The sequence below is a fragment of the Ischnura elegans genome, chromosome 8 (assembly GCF_921293095.1).
Source record: "Ischnura elegans chromosome 8, ioIscEleg1.1, whole genome shotgun sequence".
Taxonomy (NCBI): Eukaryota; Metazoa; Arthropoda; class Insecta; order Odonata; family Coenagrionidae; genus Ischnura; species Ischnura elegans.
The window spans coordinates 108,468,480-108,490,237 of record NC_060253.1 but is presented as its reverse complement, the minus strand read 5'-3'; the positions used below and the strand labels follow the sequence as shown (position 1 = coordinate 108,490,237).

Here is a 21,758-nt window from a genome sequence, read left to right as displayed (position 1 = left end):
TCCAGAGAGGAAAGGATGGAGACACTTCGCCATGCTGAAATCATCACCGTCACCCGCATTAATAAGGCTTTGTTCGTGACCCGGCTGTGAGCAACTTTTAATTAAGCTCTTCGGTCACTTATATTGCAGAGCAGCTGCCTCATTCTACACGATAACACAGCCTAAGTCTCACTATTAACATTTAAATAAAATCCTTCACGACCAAACGAAGCACACTTTTTGGATGCGTATCTCGAGTATGATCATAAAAAAGCACGATCTGATTGAGGCAGTATTCAGCTCCACGTACCAAGAGAGGCCTATTCAGCCTAAATATAAAACCGGGCAACGCATGAGACACTGTGTATCCAAGCACTGTAAAGGGTGCCTCTGCCGATTTGATTGTTGGATTACACAGGCCAACAAAAAAAAAACTTTTTTTTTGGTGCCGGGAGTTTTTGAGCTGATGTTAACAATATTAGTGGTGCTGAATCCAAATATGATATCCGTTTTTATGTAACAGCTCTACTTTTTTAGATACAGTGCATTTTATGATTATATTCTTTCAAATTTTTTATATATTTCAGAAAATATTTTTCAAATTTAAATCAATCTATAAATAAACTAATTCATAATCACTCTGCAGTATTTACTTTGAAAATCACCTTTATACCTTTGAGAAAGGGGTTGGGGAGGATTTGGCGTGTTTGAAGAAGGGGAGACAGGCGCACAGAGCTGAGGCAGTGGGAAAAGATACAACTAAGGGATGTGGGAAACCCACGGTGGAAAAGGACCTTAGTCATAACTGTAGAATAACGACACGTGGGAAGAATCACAGATAAGTGGAAAAGAGTAAAAAAGGGTAAAGAGAGAGTGTATCTTTGAAAATGGAGAGGCGGGAGTAAGTAAGCTGTAAGGGGATTTCCGAAAACAAATGGGCAAATTCTCAAAGTTTTTGTAAAGTAGCCTCTAAAAATGAGCTCAATTCGAAGAAGCTGTGTAAATCATTGTGATGTGTTTTGTTACATTTGTGGGGAATATACTTTAAAAGAAAATAGGAAAAACATTACAGACTTTGTGAAACGTGCATGCCTAGGATATTTTGGTGTTCAGCTTGGTGACCAAGGTAAAAAGTAGGCACCGCATGTTGTGTGTAAAACATGTACAGAACATCAGCGGTATTGAACTACAGGAAAAAGGAAAAGTTTAAAGTTTGGTGTGACAATGGTTTGGAGAGAACCTACAAACCATATTGACGACTGTTATTTTTGCATGGTAAATGTTTCGGGAATTAATCGAAACAATCGCCACAAATGGAAATATCCAGATTTGCCTTCAGCTAGACACCCGGTACCCCATTCAGAATAAATCCCGATCCTAATATTTCAGACATTACGAGATGTATGTGAGGATAAATATGAGCCTGATTCCTTTGACGATAGTGACAGTGACTACGAGGCAGTATCAACAAATCCTCAACATCAATCAAGATGAACTACGCAAACTTGTTAGAGAATTGAACTTACCGAAGGAAGCATCTGAACTACTAGCTTCAAGGATGCATGAAAAGAATTTAATGGAACAAGGTACAAAAAATTAATTTTTATCCCACAATTGAAAAGGATCTGCTACCCCTCTTTACTCAAGAAGACAATCTTACATTTTGTTTAGACGTTAGAGGTCTTCTGAAAGGAATGGGACTACCGCAATATGAAGCTAGTAATTGGCGTTTGTTCATTGATAGCTCCAATGGTAGTTTAAAATGTGTTCTTCACAATGTTAACAAGTTTGGCTCAATACCAATCGCTCATTCAACTGAAATGAAAGAAGAATATGATACAATAGTATTGGCCTTACAGAAGATAAAATACTAGGGACATCGCTAGGTGATTTGTGTAGATTTAAAATTGGTGAATTTTTTCTTGGGCAGCAATTTACCAACACAAAATATCCTTGTTTCTGGTGCCTCTGTGCTAGCAGGGACAGACAAACCACTGGATTAAGGAGTGGTCAAAAGGAGAAAACTTAATTATTGGGTAAAAACATTATTGCTAAGTCTTTGGTGAACGGGAGAAAATCACCTTACCGCCCCTTCATGTTAAACTAGGCTTAATGAAGCAATTTGTAAAGGTTCTTGACAGGACCATGCTTCGGCTACATAAGAATAAAAATGCCGCAGATAAGTATAGAAAAACTTAAAGCTGGTAGTTTTGATGGGCCACAAATCAGACACAGATGGGCCACAAAACTGCTTTTGTCAAGCCATTGAATGAGATTTAAAAAAACAGTTGGCTTTCATTTGTTGAGGTAATAAATTTTTTTCTGGGAAATCACAAGCGAGAGAAATTATCTTGAGCTGGTAAACAATATGCTCACTAACTTTAAACCACTTGGATGTAATATTAGCATAAAAGTTCACTATACACAGTCACTTAGACTGTTTTCCTGAAAATTTAGGCGACACAAGTGAAAAACAAGGCGAATGATTTCACCAGGAAATCAAAACAATGTAATATCGCTACCAAGGAAGATGGGATAAATATATGATGGCAGATTACTGCTGGTGCTTAAAACGAGACTGTTTTAACAAAGTGCACGCAAGAAAATCGCGCAAAAGGAGCTTCCGTAGTGTTGAGTGACGTTTTTACGTCTTTTTTTTCTTTAAATTGTTTTATTTCAGTGAAAAATGTTACTATTTGTATTCAATTGTATTGTAAAACTATTGTAATTGTAGGTGATTTAACATTCCTATAAATAAATCAAGTCTTTATATTTTGTGGGTTTTATCATTTATATAATATCATCATATTGAACATTTTTTTACGTAAGTACAACATATCTGTATCTTGAAAACTAGAGCTGATAGGAAAAAACTAATATCATATTTGGATTCAGCACCCCAATTATACTTGGAATCAGCTTTAAAAGCTCCGGCACCAAAACCACTGTTGACCTGTGTTATTCTTCCTCATAAAACAATCCTCTAAAATCGATGGCACAGCAATGGTTTTTCCAGGTGTCGCTGATGGTAGGGCCCGCCCGCCTTTGTGACGGTGCGGGATTCCTCGTCCCATCCCTTCCTTCCCTATCCCCTTCCAGGAGGCGTCGTCGGGCTCCTATCGCGGCGGCGCCTCCTTCCTTTTTCCCTCCTGTCCTCCCCCTTCTGTGGTGCAAAGGTGATAAACTTATTGCTTCAGACTTCGGCCCAGGAGAGTAACCCCACGAGCCCGCCCAAGGGTTTCGAATCCATTGTAAAGGGTGCCCCGACTAATAATAATTAACACCTCCAACAGAATATTAATTAATTCCAACATTAAGACCAAAATGAAGGTGAATCAACCACAATATGTGGGCGAAAATTAAATTCAAACCCATTGGGAAGCCATCAAGCTATTACATATCGCACAACGCGTGCCTGCATTTTGTTGCACTATCGTCTATGATAACGGATGGTGGACTTACATCTCCCGCCACGCGCCTATTGAAGAGGAATGCGGGGTATTATGTAGATATAGATGGTTGCGAGCTAGGCCTAGATTGCTTGAGCAATAGGGTAGTTTCCTTCACCAAAGGAAACGAAAGGTATTGATTGAGATTACTTACCCACCATTAGGGTTTTCATAATATACAATTATTTGGTTTTAGAAATCCTAGTTTAGACGAATGGCAATGGTCAATTTTAATCTCATTTGAAAAAGGCCAGATTGGCGCCCATACGATGCCACTCCACGTGACGTCACAGGGACCTGGATTCTATACGAGTAGTCAGGAGTTTTACATCGTCTGAGGTTACCAATGCATGCATGAGGCACAGAACTCAGGGAAACATCTCTTAATAATCACCTATTCAAATTGCCTACCGTCGAAAGTTTCCTTCTTTTGATAGGGTATTAATAATCCTTATTTAATTCAAGAGCTATCTGCTTGCAGGGTACCCTACGCTACTGCCATGCTCGGCAGCAAACAGCCTGCATCGTAGCGGCGTTCATTGCCTGGCACCCAGGTGGCCTCACACAGCAGGGGCCAGACTACACGCGGGCTTTTCCGAGCATTCATACTTATCCGTCGCGTTTTCGCGCGCTTGATAATTTTCACTTTTCATTTAATCGCGAAAAATAGATATCGTCATTTAAAAATCTAAAAGCGTGAAATATGTACTCCAGTAGTAATAGTCCTTCGATTTAGGCAATAAAAAATAATAGGAAACCACCCTATTGAGAAAAGATATCTATCGGAACGACACGGAGAACACCATATTAGTAGCCCACTATATTTCCAGGTCCGATAGAAACGATAACTTGAGAAAGATTATTTGCCAAACGGATAAATATGGGAATACGTTTTCCAGCTGAACGTTAAAGGACTTTAATAAAATCTCGTTGGAACTTTGTTGGAGCATTTTCTTTTTATGAGTGAACAGCTTGTGTCTCCTAACACCTCACGCCACCCCTATGGATGCGGCTTGCAGCGTAGTACGTAAATGCACATTTCGAAACTTCCGGGGAAGTCATCCATTCCTGCTTCTATTATGCCCGCCATTCAGTCCTTTAGATGTCCGAAAAGGGTAATTTGAGTAGGTGGAAAGGAAACACAGGGTATGCAGGGTATTTGCCTCTAGCTCAGCTAACAAATCAGGGAGGTGGGGGTTTGAGAGTGCGTCTAAGATGGCTATAAGGATGGCGTTGGAGGATGAGAGGAATGGGTGAACGCGATCACGTGACCCTGCCCCCCCTTGGAAATTCTCCGAACGCAACTCGACGTCGATCTTCATTCCACCATTCATTCGTGGATGAAGACGGACGAGAAGAAGAAGGAAAGCGGAGTGTGGAAGACGAAGGCAGACAATGAATCCGTAATGAGTGTTTCACGAATAACTGTGAATTAATAGGAGATAGCGTAACATGGCTGACTTAAGGTTAAAAATTATCAAGTGTATGGTCACGTTTATAACTTTCAATGGGAGAGGAAAGACGGCTGCTTGCGGGTTAAAAAAAAATATACTGTACAAAATGGGAGTAAAATATATTTCCTCGCATTCAAAAAGGAGAATTTTCCAAAGACATGATATAAATGCTCAGTTTTGATGCAATTAGTTATCTTCACATTTCGTTTGATGGTTTCACGTTATATATTCGTTCTAATTTCCCTATTAAACTTTCACTAAATTATTTGGATAACACACTTTATATGATTTACCTACTCACCGGGGATAAACTGAAGGGGGGTTCTTAATGGACTATGGTACAAATACAAGGACTATGATACTATCAATAATAAAATAATAGGAAACCACCCTATTGCGCAAGCAATCTAATCGTAGCGTGCAGCCTCCCAGTCTCAAGCGGCTCCCAGCCTAATTTGTTTATCACCTGTCAGACGCTTTCTTTACGTCCGTAGTAGGTGGCTGGTGGTGGTATTTCGGAGTGTGGGAAACGAACGCTCTCAGCAATAAATAGGACGACCCTCACCCGATTCGCATCTCGGCGTCGTCCACACGTTCCCCACTAAAAGGAACACACCCTGCTCTCCCGTAATCTTCAAACTCCCTCACCACACCCTTGCAAGAGCACAGCACGCTTCGCTTCCCCAATGCCGTCTGTGCCGCACCGCGCTTCTCTGCGTTAACAACCCCCCTCCCAAACGGAACGCCATTCCGCGCAAAACTCCACTCCAGCACCACCCAATGCGCACAAAATCCCTCAGACACCCTCGAACGCCAAAAATAAAATCACTACGTTGCCGAATCCCACCCTCGAAACTACACAAGTAAGTATATATATATATATAATATCATCTCTTTCCTTTCCATCTACATGAAGCCTAGCGAGTCATCACAAGTGTGAAATGCGCTCCTTTCCGCGTTTTCTTCCGAGTACGTCTACATCCTTGGACACACTTCACACTCTGTCACTGACGTTCCATTTAGCTTCCTCCGGTTAATTGGTTGAAGACTTGATGAATTTTGTTGCTGAAAATAGCTTCTAAATACACTTAGTATACACTTATATTTAAACTTGGTGGTAGACTCTCGGACGTATGTATTTGCCAACTATTCGCTTAATTTAAAGCGATCCCGAAAGCGATACCCGAAATTCGTCTTCATACAAAATGAACGACACTGCGCACAAAATCCTTGAGCCCGCAGTAGGCCAAAAAACTTACCCTGAATTTGGGCTATGAGTCATCAACACCCATGAAAGGAAGTATCTCTTTTCTTTCACGTGACGACGGCGCCGGAGACGCGAATATTCCGCCGAACCGGTGAGCCTTGGCTCACTCCAAACAGCCAGTTTACAATAAATAATTAAGCATTGCGCAAGTGTATCGTTGTTGGTGTATTGTTGTTTGTGTGAAGTAGAAACTTTAAAAAAAGAATTTTTACATATAATGCAGTAAAGCTCAGACAGCAGTGTTAATTACCATTCTGGAAATAAGTATTTTTTTGACTGTCGATTTAAAGAATTATTAACAGTTTGTACATTATTATTCTTTTGTCAATCATTTCATTTTTGCATGGTTTTTCTTTTGTATAACATTTATAATGATTTTTTATTATTTAAAGAATGCTTTTTCATTTTTATGAAACCTACTTTATGCCTATGATAGGCTCTTTAAAACTAAAAATTGGAATTATGGTGAATAGAGACTCCCATCTCCAATTGAATACCATTTCTTTGACTGTTTTCAATATTGGTTGACCTACCTGTTATACGCAAAATGCCATTTAAGCAACTATACCACACCAACTCGATTGGGTGCAAAATTCTCGAAAACCAAGCACCAAAAACCTCACCCCGTGGCTGCATTTCAGCCTCAATCCCCCATCCAACTATATACTGATTCTCTCCCCAAACAAAGCTCCAACCCAAACGTCCAACCCCTCCGAAGTGCTCCATATGATGCGCGCATAGCTTCAACACCCGCTGCCACTCACCTTTCTCATTCCCGCCGACCCTTCCCCGACCTCCCAGTAGACTTGGCGCTTCCCCTTATTCTGCTGAAAATTCTCCTCCCCATTTCATGATGAGTAGGGGGGGGAGTCTTATAGGAGTACCCACTGCGGTTGCGCAGCCTCGCTGACTAAGCGGGCGGGAGGACTTCTCACCTTGAAGTGACGTCGACACTTAAAATTTCATTTCGTAAGGAACTGGCGTCTTCGTGTCATAAGCACCCTGATACCTTTTCCAGCAAATGAAAGTGCACTAATGCCACATTGTGGAACGCGGATGGGTCGGAAAATATCTTCGAGTTTATAGGATTCGGTAGATAAGTATTAGGAGGAGGCTGCCGAAAGCTCAGGTCATTTGAAGCATAGAAAAGGATAGGGATGAAAAGAAAAGCGGCTTCTTCCTGTGCATGCTTTTCCGTTGTTTGTTAACTAGAGGAACCAAGGAGATCACTGCTTAGCGTCCCATTCGACGGACGAAGTGCCCTCTACCAGGAACAGGGTGGCTTCCTATTATTTTTTTATTGCCTAAATCAAAACATTATTACTACTGGAGTACGTATTTCACGCTTTTAGATTTTTAATGACGATATCTATTTTTCGCGATTAAATGAAAAGTGAAAATTTACAAGCGCGCGAAAACGCGACGGGTAAGTATGAATGCCGGGAAAACTCCGTGTGACGTCATTCTGGTTCCCGCTGCCGCAAGTGAGGTGACCTTGGGGCGAGGCTCTGATACCCAGCTAGCAGATAGCGCTTGGCTTAAATAAGGATTTTTAATACCTTATCAAACGAAGAAAACTTTCCGACCTTAGCCAGTTTTAATAGGTGATTATAAAGACATTTTTCCCTGAGCTCTGTGCCTAATGCATGCATTGGCAACCTCAGACGATGTAAAACTCCTATCTACCCTTATAGAAACTAGGTATCTGTGACGTCACGTGGAGTGGAATCGCATGGGCGCCAATCTCGCATTTTTCAAATGAGGATAAAATTGACCATTGCCATTCGTCTAAATTGTGATTTCTAAAACCAAATAATTTGTATATTATGAATTCACTAATGGTGGGTAACGAATCGCAATCAATGCCTTTCGTTTTCTTTGACTAAGGAAACTATCCTACTCAAGCGGGGGAGAGCGAAGCTTCTAAAAAATGTCGGCTAACGTCGGGATACGATCCCGGTCCAAGGATTGCAACACCTATACCTCACCTTACGCTCTGTATTTATGCAAATGTTTTCTTGCTGTATCGAAGCAGGGAGAGCCAAATCGTCGTCAAACACCAACCTTTCCATCGCTGGAAAACTAATGAATAGTCTCATGTAAAAATATATATCTTAAATTATAATTTAGACCTTTAATAATGACGGCAGTATCATGGACCGGAATACCATAGGTACAAAACTGGGACGTAGTCACAGAAGGAATAGAAGTCACAGAAGGGAGCTCAGGTAAATGATTTATTCCCCCACCCTGGAAATATGAATTCCACTCTTGAACGACTTAGTTTTGGGAAGGTCTTTCTCTAACCCATGAGAAACCAATATTTACGTTGGAACAGCAGGTATTATCGAGTTAACAGAACACATTTACGTATATAAAATCGTATCAGGCTTGATTTTGTGGAAGTTTACTATATCCATGATTAAAAAACAAATGGCAATTTCCACGCTATTTAATTTTAACACTCAACGACCGACCACTGTTTCAACACTTTGTGTCATTTTCAAGGTCCTTGAAAATGACACTAAGTGTTGAAACCATGGTCGGTCGTTTAGTGTTAAATTAAATAGAGCAGAAATTACCATTTGTGTTTTAATCATGGACATTTACACATATTTATCACTTTTCATCTTCGATCGCTGTTTCTCTCGGCGGGTGCAGACGATCAAATATAAGGATAGTGCGAGGAACGAGAAGAGAATAGGAGAAGAAAAGGCAATGCGGAGCACCATATTCCAAATGTCAATGCGGTGCATAGGCCATGCCATCAGACACGACGATTGCGTGAGAAACTGAAGGAAAAGTATCCCGAGGAAGACCAAGGTGGAAGATGAATTTGTATCGGGGAAGACGAAGAAGGAATAAGAATATTAAACAACAAACACAACTATCTTGGGAAAGGAAGAAATGGAGGGCAGCGAAAAAAACAATTTCAGTATTGAAGATTCATCAATGCATGAATCATTAACTCCAACATTGAAATAGCTTTATAGTGCTAGTGGATAATTACTCAAAATTTCCATCCTGCCCATTCTCAAGTGGTATGAATCACTGAATATTTATATATTGTGTATACTTTGTACCTCATTAAGTATGTTGTATTTTACATGTAACATGATATTAGCATTCACTCAGTAGGTTTTCGCAGATATTTCTCGCCCCCCTTCTTGAGTGGGCGTTTTCCTGCAGTGGGTTTTTTCGCCGAAGGATATTACACCCTTATCCTCATGTTTTTTCCCACAAACAGAAATCTTTTTTACCCAACATTTTCACACATGCTTGTTTATCTTTTTTGACATATCACTAATAGTGTATATTGCATATCTTTTGTATTGTAAAGGTTTATATACCATTTTTGATGTGTTTGCATTGACGCTATCGAGGGGTTAGGTGGAAGAAGGGACTTCATAGTCTCAACCTCGCCCTAATTAAGGCATATTATTATTATTATTCTCAATGATTGTTTACAAGAAGCCAGAATCGCTAACAAATTTTCAGATTTTCCCTGTCCATTTTTTTAATTTGAAGCTGCTTTCTCAGCAAATCATCTCTCTAATTAAATCGTTAAATTCCTGAAAATTTGTGGTTCTCAATGCTGTCCTTCGTGTCACTTTGAAAGATGCCTGATTTTTTTTGTCCGAGCAATCGAAACCCAGCTCATAGCCTCCGAGTCCCAAGCGAATCCTAAACAAATCCGTTTAAAAACTGTAAAGCTCTCTCTGCCCTTTTCCAACAGCTTTTGACGAATCTCTTAAGTAGTACTTCTCTGTCAGATCAAGAAGCCAGCGGCAAGGGTTGACACTTATTACTTTCCAGTCTCCGATTACATTTTAGATACTGAACGTATCGCCGATAGAATAACGAGATGAGAGCCGTAGTTCCAAGTATAACTCCATCACGCACCCTTTTTGAGTCAGCGGCTGAACTCATTTCAGCAGGGCCACCACCTCTCCTTGTATCGCTAAAACCTTCATCACGCGACCACATTCCTGCCTCGATGTTTTATCGCCGTAATAAAATTTTCGAACCGGAGATGGGGCCTTTCATTTATCGTGGTCGTTTTCTCGTCGCGAATTTGCGTTGTATATCTGACGATACACAGGGCAGTGACTTTATGTGAACGATTAAATAAATGGATAACTATATAAACACATATATGTGGTACAAGTGATGCATGGAAGACATGCAATGTTTCGTGTTGCTCCAGCAACGAGCACGCTGGTGCCTGGCTCCGGATACGACCAAGCGGAAAGGAGACGCAACTCGAGAGGAAACGAATACTAGAGATATATCAAGTGGGTAACCACGTAACAGATATATCCTTCCTCGAGCTATGACATTGCGACAGTGAAAAATGGCAACGAATAATGTTAAGGTAAATGAGAGCTATTCTGACCCCATATATTACAATAATAGGGTCGCTCTCAAACGATGAGTGAATTTGACGCACGATTTCGATGGATGAAAAATAATGAGGGCTCTGTTCAATAACACACGATAACCTCTCGGATTACTTTTGGTATTCATTCCTCTGTTGAGGCGAGTTTGCACGGAGCATTTCGCGAAACGCACACCCTCTTTCTTTTCACCTTTTTCATGATCTCCAAAGTTCCTGGCCATCCAGTCATCGTTCCCTTCGGTCGTAATGCTGACCCTGTCGCTCTCTTCAAAAATGTATTGGGCCAATCGGAATTTTAAGCTTCAAAATTGATTTGTTCGATACAACTAACTCCCATACTGGACAATAGTCATTTATATATAACAAAAAAATATATTCATACAATATTTACCAACATATTTGGAAGTTAGGGGGCGTCCGTCAATCACGTTGACGATTTTTGGACCACCTCCCCTTCTCCCTTGGTGAAATATCATCTACATCTACATACTACCCCGCAAGCGGCCTAAAACGCGTGTGGCAGGGGGTGTTAGGACACCAGCGATTTGCACATGAAATGGAAATGCTCTAACAAAATTACGACTGGCATTTATTAAAGGCCTTTATGTTTCGGGGAAAAAGGAATTCGCATATCTATCGGCAACATATCTCTCTTAATTTATCGCTTCTGTCGGACTAAACGTTTTTGACTTGAAATTGCCTATTCAAAAAAGATAGCTTTCTAGCGGAAGAGAAGAAGGGCAAGGGACGGCCCCGAATTGGTTACAACGGACAGGTTAGAAAGTTTGTAAAGGAGAAGAAATATGTCGCTATGAAAAGACTAGCGGATAGGAGAGAGGAATGGAGAGCTGCGTCAAGGTGAAATTAGGATTACAATGAAATATATTTAAAAAAAACTTTATAATTCCACATCAAGTAACTTATATTTACATTTCATTACCTCAAGTCGATTCCATGACGTCACGCCAGTAGACTACAAATCTTAGGATTTATCTACATCTACATAATACCCCGCAAACCGCCTAAAAGGCGAGTGGCAGGGGGTGATAGGACACCAGTCGTTTACAGCTAAAAAAAATGAAGTGCTCTAACGAGGTTGGGACTAGCGTTTGTTAAATTCCTTTATGGGGCGGGGGAAAAACGAATTCCCATATTTATCCGTACGGCAAAACATCTCTCTTAATTTATCGCTTCTATCGGACCTGGAAATATAGTGTGGCTCCAATATTATTTCCTCTCTTTCGCTCTTAAAGATATCCATTCTCAATTGTTCAAGCAATCTAAGCCTAGCGCGTAGCCTGCGAGTCTCCAGCGGCTCCCAGCCTAATTCGCTTAAAATCTGGGTAACACTGTCTGTACGCCCGCAGCAGTTTTTGACGAAACTCGCAGCCTTCCTTTGTATTTTATTCAGCTCGCGGATCAAGTCTTTCTGCACCGGATCCCATACGCTCGCTGCATATTCAAGGTGCGGTCGGACGAGAGCGAAATAGCACCTTTCTTTTACTTTCTCATCCGAAAATCTTCCCACAATACGCTTGATGAATCCTGATTTCTTCGGGGTTGTTGACTTATGACGCTGAACTTTCTTTGAAATGTACAAATTGCATTTTTTTCAATCAGGCCATCGATTCCACAGAACCATCGCACATGGGAATCAATGCGCAACACAGGATATCGCGAAGGCTGAGAATTAACAGATTTCGCCTCTCCCTCCCCGCTTTATTTTCTTACTAAACTGTCGTCATGACTCGCTCTAACGGATGGCGGAATTGCGAGCGACCACCGCATGGAAATGCTAGGCAACATTTCAACAAAAAATCGCTCGTGTATTGAATAAAACATGTTCGACTGTTTTCGCAATCCGAGCGCATGGTCAAGCATCTCGTGGGCGAGGCAGGCGGTCACAATGCTGCAGCGATGGGTAGTGGCAGTGGGTGAACGCAGTGCATGGGTGGTTTGCGAGCAATTGAGGCGCGAGGGGGGTGCAGTGTGGCGGACGAGAAGCGATTTGGAGGGGAAGTGGCAGGGGATGTATGGGTGGGCCGGCGAGGCCTCGGGCGAAATCCTCTGGACGACGGGCAGGAATATTTCACATGCATGCGTTCAACCGGATGGACATGGGATCGGAGGAAAGCGATCCGAGACTGAACGGAGGGAGTAAACCAGCGTAAAAAAAAACAAAAAAGTTTGTTTGATTGGTGAACGCAAAGTATTGGGCGCAGATACTAATTTCTTGGAGGCTTATTTCAAATTTGATACTGATACTATTATTGGTATTAATGTTGAAACATTTTAAGCTGATATTGTACGAACATACAGTACCATAAAAGCCATTGAATATAAAAAGTTTGAAACATTTGAAGTCATATTAAAGAAGGCTTCAGTTACTTTCCACGAACTCCCAAAGGCGAAAGAGCCCTCGGACCAGGAATCAAACTACTGACCTTTGAAGAATGATCGCAGGCTCTGCCGGCGTATAGAGTAGGGTGGTTTCCTATTATTTTTTATTGCCCAAATCGAAAGATGTCTCCTCCTGACTGACTCCTGGAGTACGTATTTCACGCATTTAGATTTTTTAATGACGATATCTGTTTTTCGCGATTAAATGAAAAGTGAGCATTTTCATGCGCGCGAAAACGCGCCGGCTAAGTATGAATGCCGGGAAAACTCCGTGTGACGTCGTTCTGGTTCCCGCTGCCGCAAGTGAGGGGACCTTGGGGCGAGGCTTTGAGCGCTGATACGACGCAGGATGCTAGCAGGTAGCAGAGTATCCTGCTAGCTTGTAGAGCTTGGCTTAAATAAGGATTATTAATACTCTATCAAGTGGAAGAAACTTTCCGACCTTCGGCAGTTTTAATAGGTGATTATTAAGAGATGTTTCCATGAGCTCTGTGCCTCATGCATACAATGGTAATCTCAGACGTAGATGTACTCTCGGATGCAGTCTGTAACAGTAGGTAATTATTGTTAGATGTAGATGAAATGCCGAATGGTCACAGACTGCTTGGTTCTTCACTCCATACCACGCCCATTGTGGTAGTAGCATGCCTTCCAGCGCATGAATCACCATCCCTGGGATCCCTGTCTACCTGCGCTCTTACCCTGCCACAAACTCCCGCGAGTGCGCTGGAAAAGGTTGCTTACCATTTTTGACGACAGATGGCTGCTAAGAAGTCTATTACATTTCATGACTAATTTTTTACTGTATTACTCTTAATCTTACGGTGTTTGCACTTTCAAACATTTATTTTGATGCCGCAGAATATTCTTGGTGAGTGATTTAATCAAAATGTCTCATTTATCAAGCCTCTTTGGAATAAATTCAAAAATTTACTAACACTCGTTATGACTTTTCCCGTCAATTAGAAACCGCACCTCAATTTTTCAATATTTTAAATAAAGAAAGGCAGAGCTCTAGTCAGTTCGAAAAAATCTTTCGCCTTTTACTAAAGATTTCCGTGGCGGGAGTTCATTTGTCTTTAAAGACAATTTTTGACTGTGCCCAACAGTTTCTGTTGGGCCAAAAATTCGGTACCCTCATCTACCTTGAATATAACCTCCGCTTACTTATAAAAGTCATTGTCAAAGTGAAGGTTATAGAATTTGATATTTTAACAATTTCTTTAAGCTATTGCAAATAAATCTTTAAAAAATAGAACCCCGAGAAAAAAGAAACCCCGTGTCTTTTCTGACGAAGTTAACCATATCTTACGGACGCCAACATAAGTACTACGAAAGATCAGATCATATAAATAAAATAAGAGAGATAGATTGTAGAACTGACAGATTCCGAATGTCATTTCTTCCACGATCAATAAGAGATTATAACGGCAGCAATAGAACTCGTAAATAGATTACATGACTTGTAGTGTAGCCAACTAACCTATGTAAAAATTAATGCATGTTTCTTAATTCAATTATTATTTCTAACAGCATATAGTAGTATAGTTTGTTAGAATACGGGACGTTTTTTGGACGGTGTGGTGTGCATGTGGGAGTCCAAATGCATGCTGGTGATTGATCACCCCCTGCCAAACACCCTAGAGGTGGCTCGCAGGATATTATGTAGATGTAGATAAATACTGACCTTTGGCTTTCCGGGCCACTGCTAAGACCAATACGCCATGTGGATACCTTAACTACCCAGGAAATTTTAACTCTAATATACTTCTACATTATACACTGCGATCCACCTCCAGGGTATTTGGCAGGGAATGATCTATCACGAACAAGCAGCATGCAAGAGAACCGCCTCATGCACACCACACGGTCAAATTAATTACGCTTAATAACAAAATATACGAGAACATGAATAGACAAAACTTGCCAACGGTTAGTATTCCCTTGGAATTGTTCACGATAAAAGACAAGTTATTATTAATTCAAAGCGTCTGAAACAAAACGCCTTAATTTAACCTAAATCAACGTTCAACGTGACTAAAAGAAGTGACCTTAGAAGTTATTGCTGTGCGGGAAAATAAATGCCGAAGTATAGAATACAATACCAAAATTTTCGTCGTTTCTGCGACTGCTTGTCTCAAAGCTGCGCCTTCAACCAATCATTATAAATCCTGTACCTATTCATTTCAGCGAACTAGCAATAATTTCAGTTTCGCAGTATAATCATTCGGCTACTCAAGTAACGATGATTGATTGACTTTTGCACTCCTCTATTTTATAAGCCACAACACAAACTATTACGCAGAAACCGTCGAACAACCATGGGTGATCGAGTAAAAATGGCAGCGTCCATAATGTTAACTCTTTTTGAAGGGGTACCACGTATCGGTCGATGAATATTTATAGCTCAATGAGTGAAAACGCAAACAATTGCATGACGACGGGAGGAATGCGGCCGGCGAAGCGATGAAGAAGCACGCGCGTATGTAAATCACTGCAGTTCATGCTCGATCGAGCGAGCACCTTATTTCGCGCACGCTGACCATCGTTTATTCATTCACACAACACTTGAGTGTGCGCAAAATCTGGTGGCCAACGTTACAGAGAATGTTTTCATGGCCTGAAATCGGCATCTAAATATGAAAAATTTACATAAATCTGATTAAAAATATTATAAAAAGCAAATACATAAAATTAACCAATACCCATAACATGAACCATTGCACACTATGGAATTAGAATTCATATGAAAACAGCTGCTTAACTGATAGTTCAATATTAAATAGAAAAACTTCACTCGCAGCCTCGATAAAGATGATATAACCAACGGTCGTATTCAATGCAAGAAACGAATGGTAAACGGCTAGCATAATAATTTGAGCGTATAAGTAAAGGAAAATTACAATGAACCTCCTCCTCCTAAGTACAACGTTCCCAATAAAGTTTCAATATTTTCCAATGAAGGTTTTTCACTATTGCAAATGGAACCTGCAAAAGAGGAGGCGCTGAGGAAAAGTGCAGGAAATGTACACGAGGACTCCGTTCTATTCATTTTGATTCCAATGGGGTCTATTGCGAGCACATTATTCAAACCCTAATGCTGCATTTGTCCACTCTATCCCTCATGCTTAAAATACAACCTATTCTAATGGCTATCAATATCATTTCTAAAGGCACTTGCAATTTTATCGTGAGGCTAAAAAATGTTAAATGGGCAGTGTTTTATTAGACTGTACTTATATTACGATCTTTTTTTTGTAAATAATTAGAACAAATAGATAAGAATTAACGATAGTTGGCTGCGAAAAATTATTAAATCATAAACTGCCGGAAAATAGGGATCTGAAAAGGGATTAGTATCAGGTTTTTCTTGTCATTGGCTCGTCTTGGTTTCGTTTTGGTTTTAATCGATTTTTATTGTCTTGGCATTTTCCTGTCGGATCCAAGGTTTCAGTCACTTCAAATTAAATTTTCATAATCTACGTATTTTAATGTTTCCATTCATTACGATGAATTGAATGCTATAAATAAATTATGAGGAAAGAATAAGCTGAAAAAGTATCATAAATACAGTGGAGTACCCAAGATATTTGGCACCCGGGGCTTACCAGATGAAACCCTAACACCCACTGGGTCGAGATTCAATGCGCTTCAAGGTTCATTATTGGTGCCTCCTCCTCACGGAGGCGGTTTGGCAAGCCGCCCGTCCCCCTTGGAAATTTACTGAATTTATACGTATAAAAACAGCGAATAATGTACAGGGTGTTTCAGGAGAAATCTTTAGTACTTCAGGAGGTGATTGGGGAGACAAATTTTAAGTATTTTTAGTCCTGTAAACATGAGGTCGAATCTCCTTAGTTACTGAGCCATAGCATCGCAAACATTTTTTGGGATGCACTTGCAGTTACCATGGAAACGATTTTTCTAGGGTATCCAGCCTTTTCGACGTTTTATTAAATACTCAGATTTTTAAGGGCATTTAATAAATAAGTATGGGCAAAACCGTGCGATAGTATTTGTTTGAAAAAATTACTCTCCAAATGGGCGAAATTGCGCAATCACATTGTTGATTTTCGCCCAAAGCTCTCGTTTAATTAAGCGCAAAGGTTAACTGTTTCAAACAATTATAATCACACATTTTCGTCCAACCTTAATTATTTAATGTCCTTAATAATCTGGAGCAGTGGTTTGCATGTCTAGCGACCCACCTTTTAATTTTTTTCCATTTTCGCGACCCACCCCTACCCCACCCATGATTACACACACACATGCAAATACGTATGTATGCATATTGTACACTTAATTGTTATTTATATACATTTATATACGCTATTGTTTTCGTTTCAATGCAATAGGCAAGCATTGCACCAAGATTTTTTATGTTAAAAAAATAATAAAAATGACACATACATAAAATTAAAATTATCTGGTGAATCAGTTAAATTTGGTACATTTTCAAGAGCAACGCCGCGACCCACTTAAATTCCGCCCGCGACCCACTGGTTGGGAAACGCCGATCAAGAGTATTAAATAAAATGTCGAAAATGCTGGATAACCAGGAAAAACCGCACATGGTGACTGCAAATTGCGACCGAAATATGTTTGCGTTGCTGAAGTTCTGTAACTAAAGAGTTGAGACCACATGTATACAGGGCAAAAATCTTAAAATTGTCTCCCCTACCATCTCCTGAAGTATTGTGGATTCCTCCTGAAACATTCTGTATCTGATGGTGACAATTTAGTACAACGATGAAGGAATCGCTACCGGTTACTGGAAAAAAGTGGAGGTAGAGGTAGAAAAGTAACGAGTGAATAGGGGCATGAGGGAAGCCTTTGCAGTGTGCACAAGTAACGCCCAAAGAGATTACGAAAATGATGAATTATATTGGAGAGTCCGGTCAAGATGGGTGAATCGCCTTGCAAGCTCGCGTGGAGCAAATCCTTGGATTGATAGCCGAAGTTGACGAAGAGCCTGCACGTGCGAGGCGGGGAGGGATTTTTAGCGACTACGCCTCTCTTCATCGGAGAAAAGTGTGCCCAGTTCTTAAAAGGTGTCGGCAAGAGCACCCGATCCGATAAGCACACGATCCGCATGGAGAGTTAATTTCACTCGGACAAACACGTGCACGCGATTCCGAAATATCCGCAAGACAACAACGGGACGAAAATACGTTACAGTAACAGATTCCATGGCGGTGCAGTAAATCACGCACGGTTCGGGATGGTGGGGATCGGAGAAGGTGGCGCGGAAGTTCAAAATTGTTTCAAGCAGAGGTTGATGATGATGGAGTCTTTCAAAAAGGCCACACGGAGTTCAAGTTTTTATAGAAACATCCATTTCCACTACTCAATGGTAATATTTGCGACGTAAATATGAAGTACTTAATAATTAACGAGTAAAACAAAGCCATGCTTAAATCTAATTGGACCTAAACAACGTCCACGAAAGGAACCAAAAATGGTGGGATAGAAGTTGTGATGGCCGGATTTTTGGCAGAATAGCACGCACTCTCAGTGTAAATAAATGGATGATCTCTCGATATGGCTGCACAGAAGTGTAGTTTCCTTCACCAAAGAAAACAAAAGGCATTGAGTGCGATTCGTTACCCACCATTACTGTATTCATAATACACAAATTATTTGGTTTTAGAAATCCCAGTTTAGACGAATGGCAATGGTCAATTTTAACATCATTTGAAAAAGGCCAGATTGGCGCCCATGCGATGCCACTCCACGTGACTTCAAAGGGACCTAGTTTCTATACGAGTAGATAGGAGTTTTATATCGTCTGAGATTAGCAATGCATACATGAGGCACAGAGCTCAGGGAAACATGTCTTAATAATCACCTATTAAAACTGCCTATGGTCGGAAAGTTTCCTTCGTTTTTCAGCCGTGGAAAATAAAAGAGGCAAAATACGACTGGCACATAGTGTGACTCTTCCCAAGAGATTGAACAATCATCGGAGGAATCTCAGCGCCGTAGGATAATAACCACGTCCAAAGTAACTACGCCGCAGATTTCAGATAACTACCCTCGGCCGTCCATCAAGGATCCGATCCGAATCCGGGTCCAAAAAAAATCTTGGATCCGTGGTTTATTATTTTGGCACAAGGAGTATTTATTTTTGAGTTTTTTTTCCTGTGCCACCGAAAGTAGCACTGCATTGGTCTTTTACATACAGGATTCTCAACAAGTTAACAATAAAACGTACGCGAACGTCCATGCCTTGGATAGGGGATATCCACCCAGGCGGAACTCAAACCCGCGATCTCTCATTTGGCAGGCGAGAACTTCTGTCCCGCCGCAACCGACAAAGAAAATGTGTATTAATACATTATTTATTATATAATACCATAATAATACTTCAATGACGTGAACATAAAATTGAATTTCTGGTCAGAAAATGTATAATATACATTATTTATTATAAAAAATCATATATATATATACATTATAAATATATTGTTTTTTTTCCTATATTGTACATAAATTACATCGTAATTCACGAGGAATTTTCATGGTTTTCTTGAACGTAGGATGGGGGAACCTCTTAATCAAATTGTACTCCCATCGCTCATCTCGAGCGAACTGAAAAGGGACGGAGAGGAGAGAGGGGAGGCACTGATGACCACCATCTAGAAATATCCTCCTTTCCTTAAAATCTCCGGGACGTTGGGGAAGGAAGAGGAGGATAGGGAGGGAACGCGAAAAGAATGAATGGGATTGACGGGGTGGGCTCTCTCTTGGCCATTCGTAAGAGGGAGGCACGCGTTGGTTGATTCATGGCGAGCGAAATGCAGAAGTAGACGAGATAACGGGGAGGGGGTGGAGTGGTCTCCCCACGGACGAAGGGCAAGTCGGATGGATGGACCCAGAGGGATGAGAGGGATGAGCGCCGGAGATCACACGAGACGCTGAAAAATTACTATAACCTCAATCACTCCATCATTTCATTCCATATCCTCCCAGCGATAGCTCCAATAGGGTAGTTTCTTCATCAAAGAAAACGAAAGGCATTGATTGCGATTGGTTACCCAACATTAGTGTATTCATAAAATACAATTGATTTGGTTTTAGAAATCCCAGTTTAGACGAATGTTAATGGTCAATTTTAACCGCATTTGAAAAAGGCCAGATTGGCGCCCATGCGATGCCATTCCACGTGACGTCACAGGGACCTATATTCTTTACGAGTAGATATGAGTTTTACATCGTCTGAGATTATCAATGCATGCATGAGGCACAGAGCTCAGGGAAATATGTCTTAATAATCACCTATTAAAACTGCCTACGGTCGGAAAGTTTCCTTCTTTTGATAGGGTATTAATAATCCTTATTTAAGCCAAGAGCTATCTGCTTGCAGGGTACCCTACGCTACTGCCATGCTCGGCAGCAAACAGCCTGCATCGTAGCGGCGTTCATTGCCTGGCACCCAGGTGGCCTCACACAGCAGGGGCCAGACTACACGCGGGCTTTTCCGAGCATTCATACTTATCCGTCGCGTTTTCGCGCGCTTGATAATTTTCACTTTTCATTTAATCGCGAAAAATAGATATCGTCATTAAACAATCTAAAAGCGTGAAATGCGTACTCCAGTAGTAATAATCTTTCAATTTAGGCAACAAAAAAATAATAGGAAACCACCCTATTATGTCGGAAAAATGACCGTTTTATGCAATCACTTTCGCGATGGCTCCAGGGATGGAGAATCCCATCCCTTATTCCATCATTCGGCACGTCCCTTTTTTCCATCGCTGAAGTCATTGCAGGTAACGTCCTCCAGTCAATCTGAACGTTCGGTCGCTATCACCGATTGTTTATCCACGCTCAAGTCTTTTAATTGAAGTATCAGTTGCAAATGCGAAAAGTGGAACAATGTATGGAAAAAGCGTTAGTAGGAATGACCATGTGATTCCGAAAATGATGGTTGGAGCGATCACTCCTTTGGTCCCTTAAAACTTATCTCTGGAGCTATCACTCAGAGGGACGGAAAAAACTTTCGTGTGATGCAGGCTTATGGAGGAAGAGGCAGCTGCTGGATACCTTTAAACGATATCTTGGATCTTCTTGGGGCGAGGCTTTGAGCGCCGCATCGCTACGATGCAGACTGCTAGCAAGTATCAAAGTACTAAGGTAGCAGGTAGCGCATAAAGATTATTATTCCCCTATCAAACGAAGGAAACTCTCCGACCTTAGGTAATTTTAATGGGTGATCATTAAGAGACGTTTCCCTTAGCTTTGCCTCCTGCATGCCTCATGCACCTTGCCTCATGCATGCATTGGTAATCTCAGACGATGTAAAACTCCTATCTACTCGTGTAGAAACTAAGTCCCTGTGACGTCACGTGGAGTGGAATCGTATGGGCGCCAATCTGGCCTTTTTCAAATGAGGTTAAAATTGACCAATGTCATTCGTCTAAACTGGGATTTCAAAAACCAAATAATTTTTTTATTATGAATGCAATAATGTTGGGTAACGAATCGCAATCGATGCCTTTCGTTTTCTTTGATGAAGGGAACTACCCTATTGCTATTTAAGTACTCCAGTTAAGTTACAATATTCAATTTACGTGTAACAATATTTCATAATATTTCTTTTTGTACGGATTTGCATTTTTAGATTTTTTAAATCGCGTGACAATTTATTCCACATTTCGCAAGTGGTGACATAGAAATACCTAGCGTAAATAGAAGTTCTATAGTATGGTATATAAAGTTCTTCCATGTTCGTGAAGAGAGAGAGAGGAGATGGTGTGTGGGGTATGAACGGTTGAGACGGGACTTAGAGCGAAGGGGGTGGGGGGAGG

The 21,758-nt window shown here is 40.8% G+C and overlaps 1 non-coding gene across 1 annotated transcript; it reads left to right on the top strand.

Annotated features, from left to right (window-relative positions):
- The first annotated feature begins 13,950 nt into the window (after positions 1 to 13,950).
- On the top strand, positions 13,951 to 14,069 carry LOC124164606. The gene has a single exon (XR_006866078.1). It is a non-coding gene; the product is annotated as a U5 spliceosomal RNA (small nuclear RNA).
- The last annotated feature ends 7,689 nt before the right edge of the window (positions 14,070 to 21,758 follow it).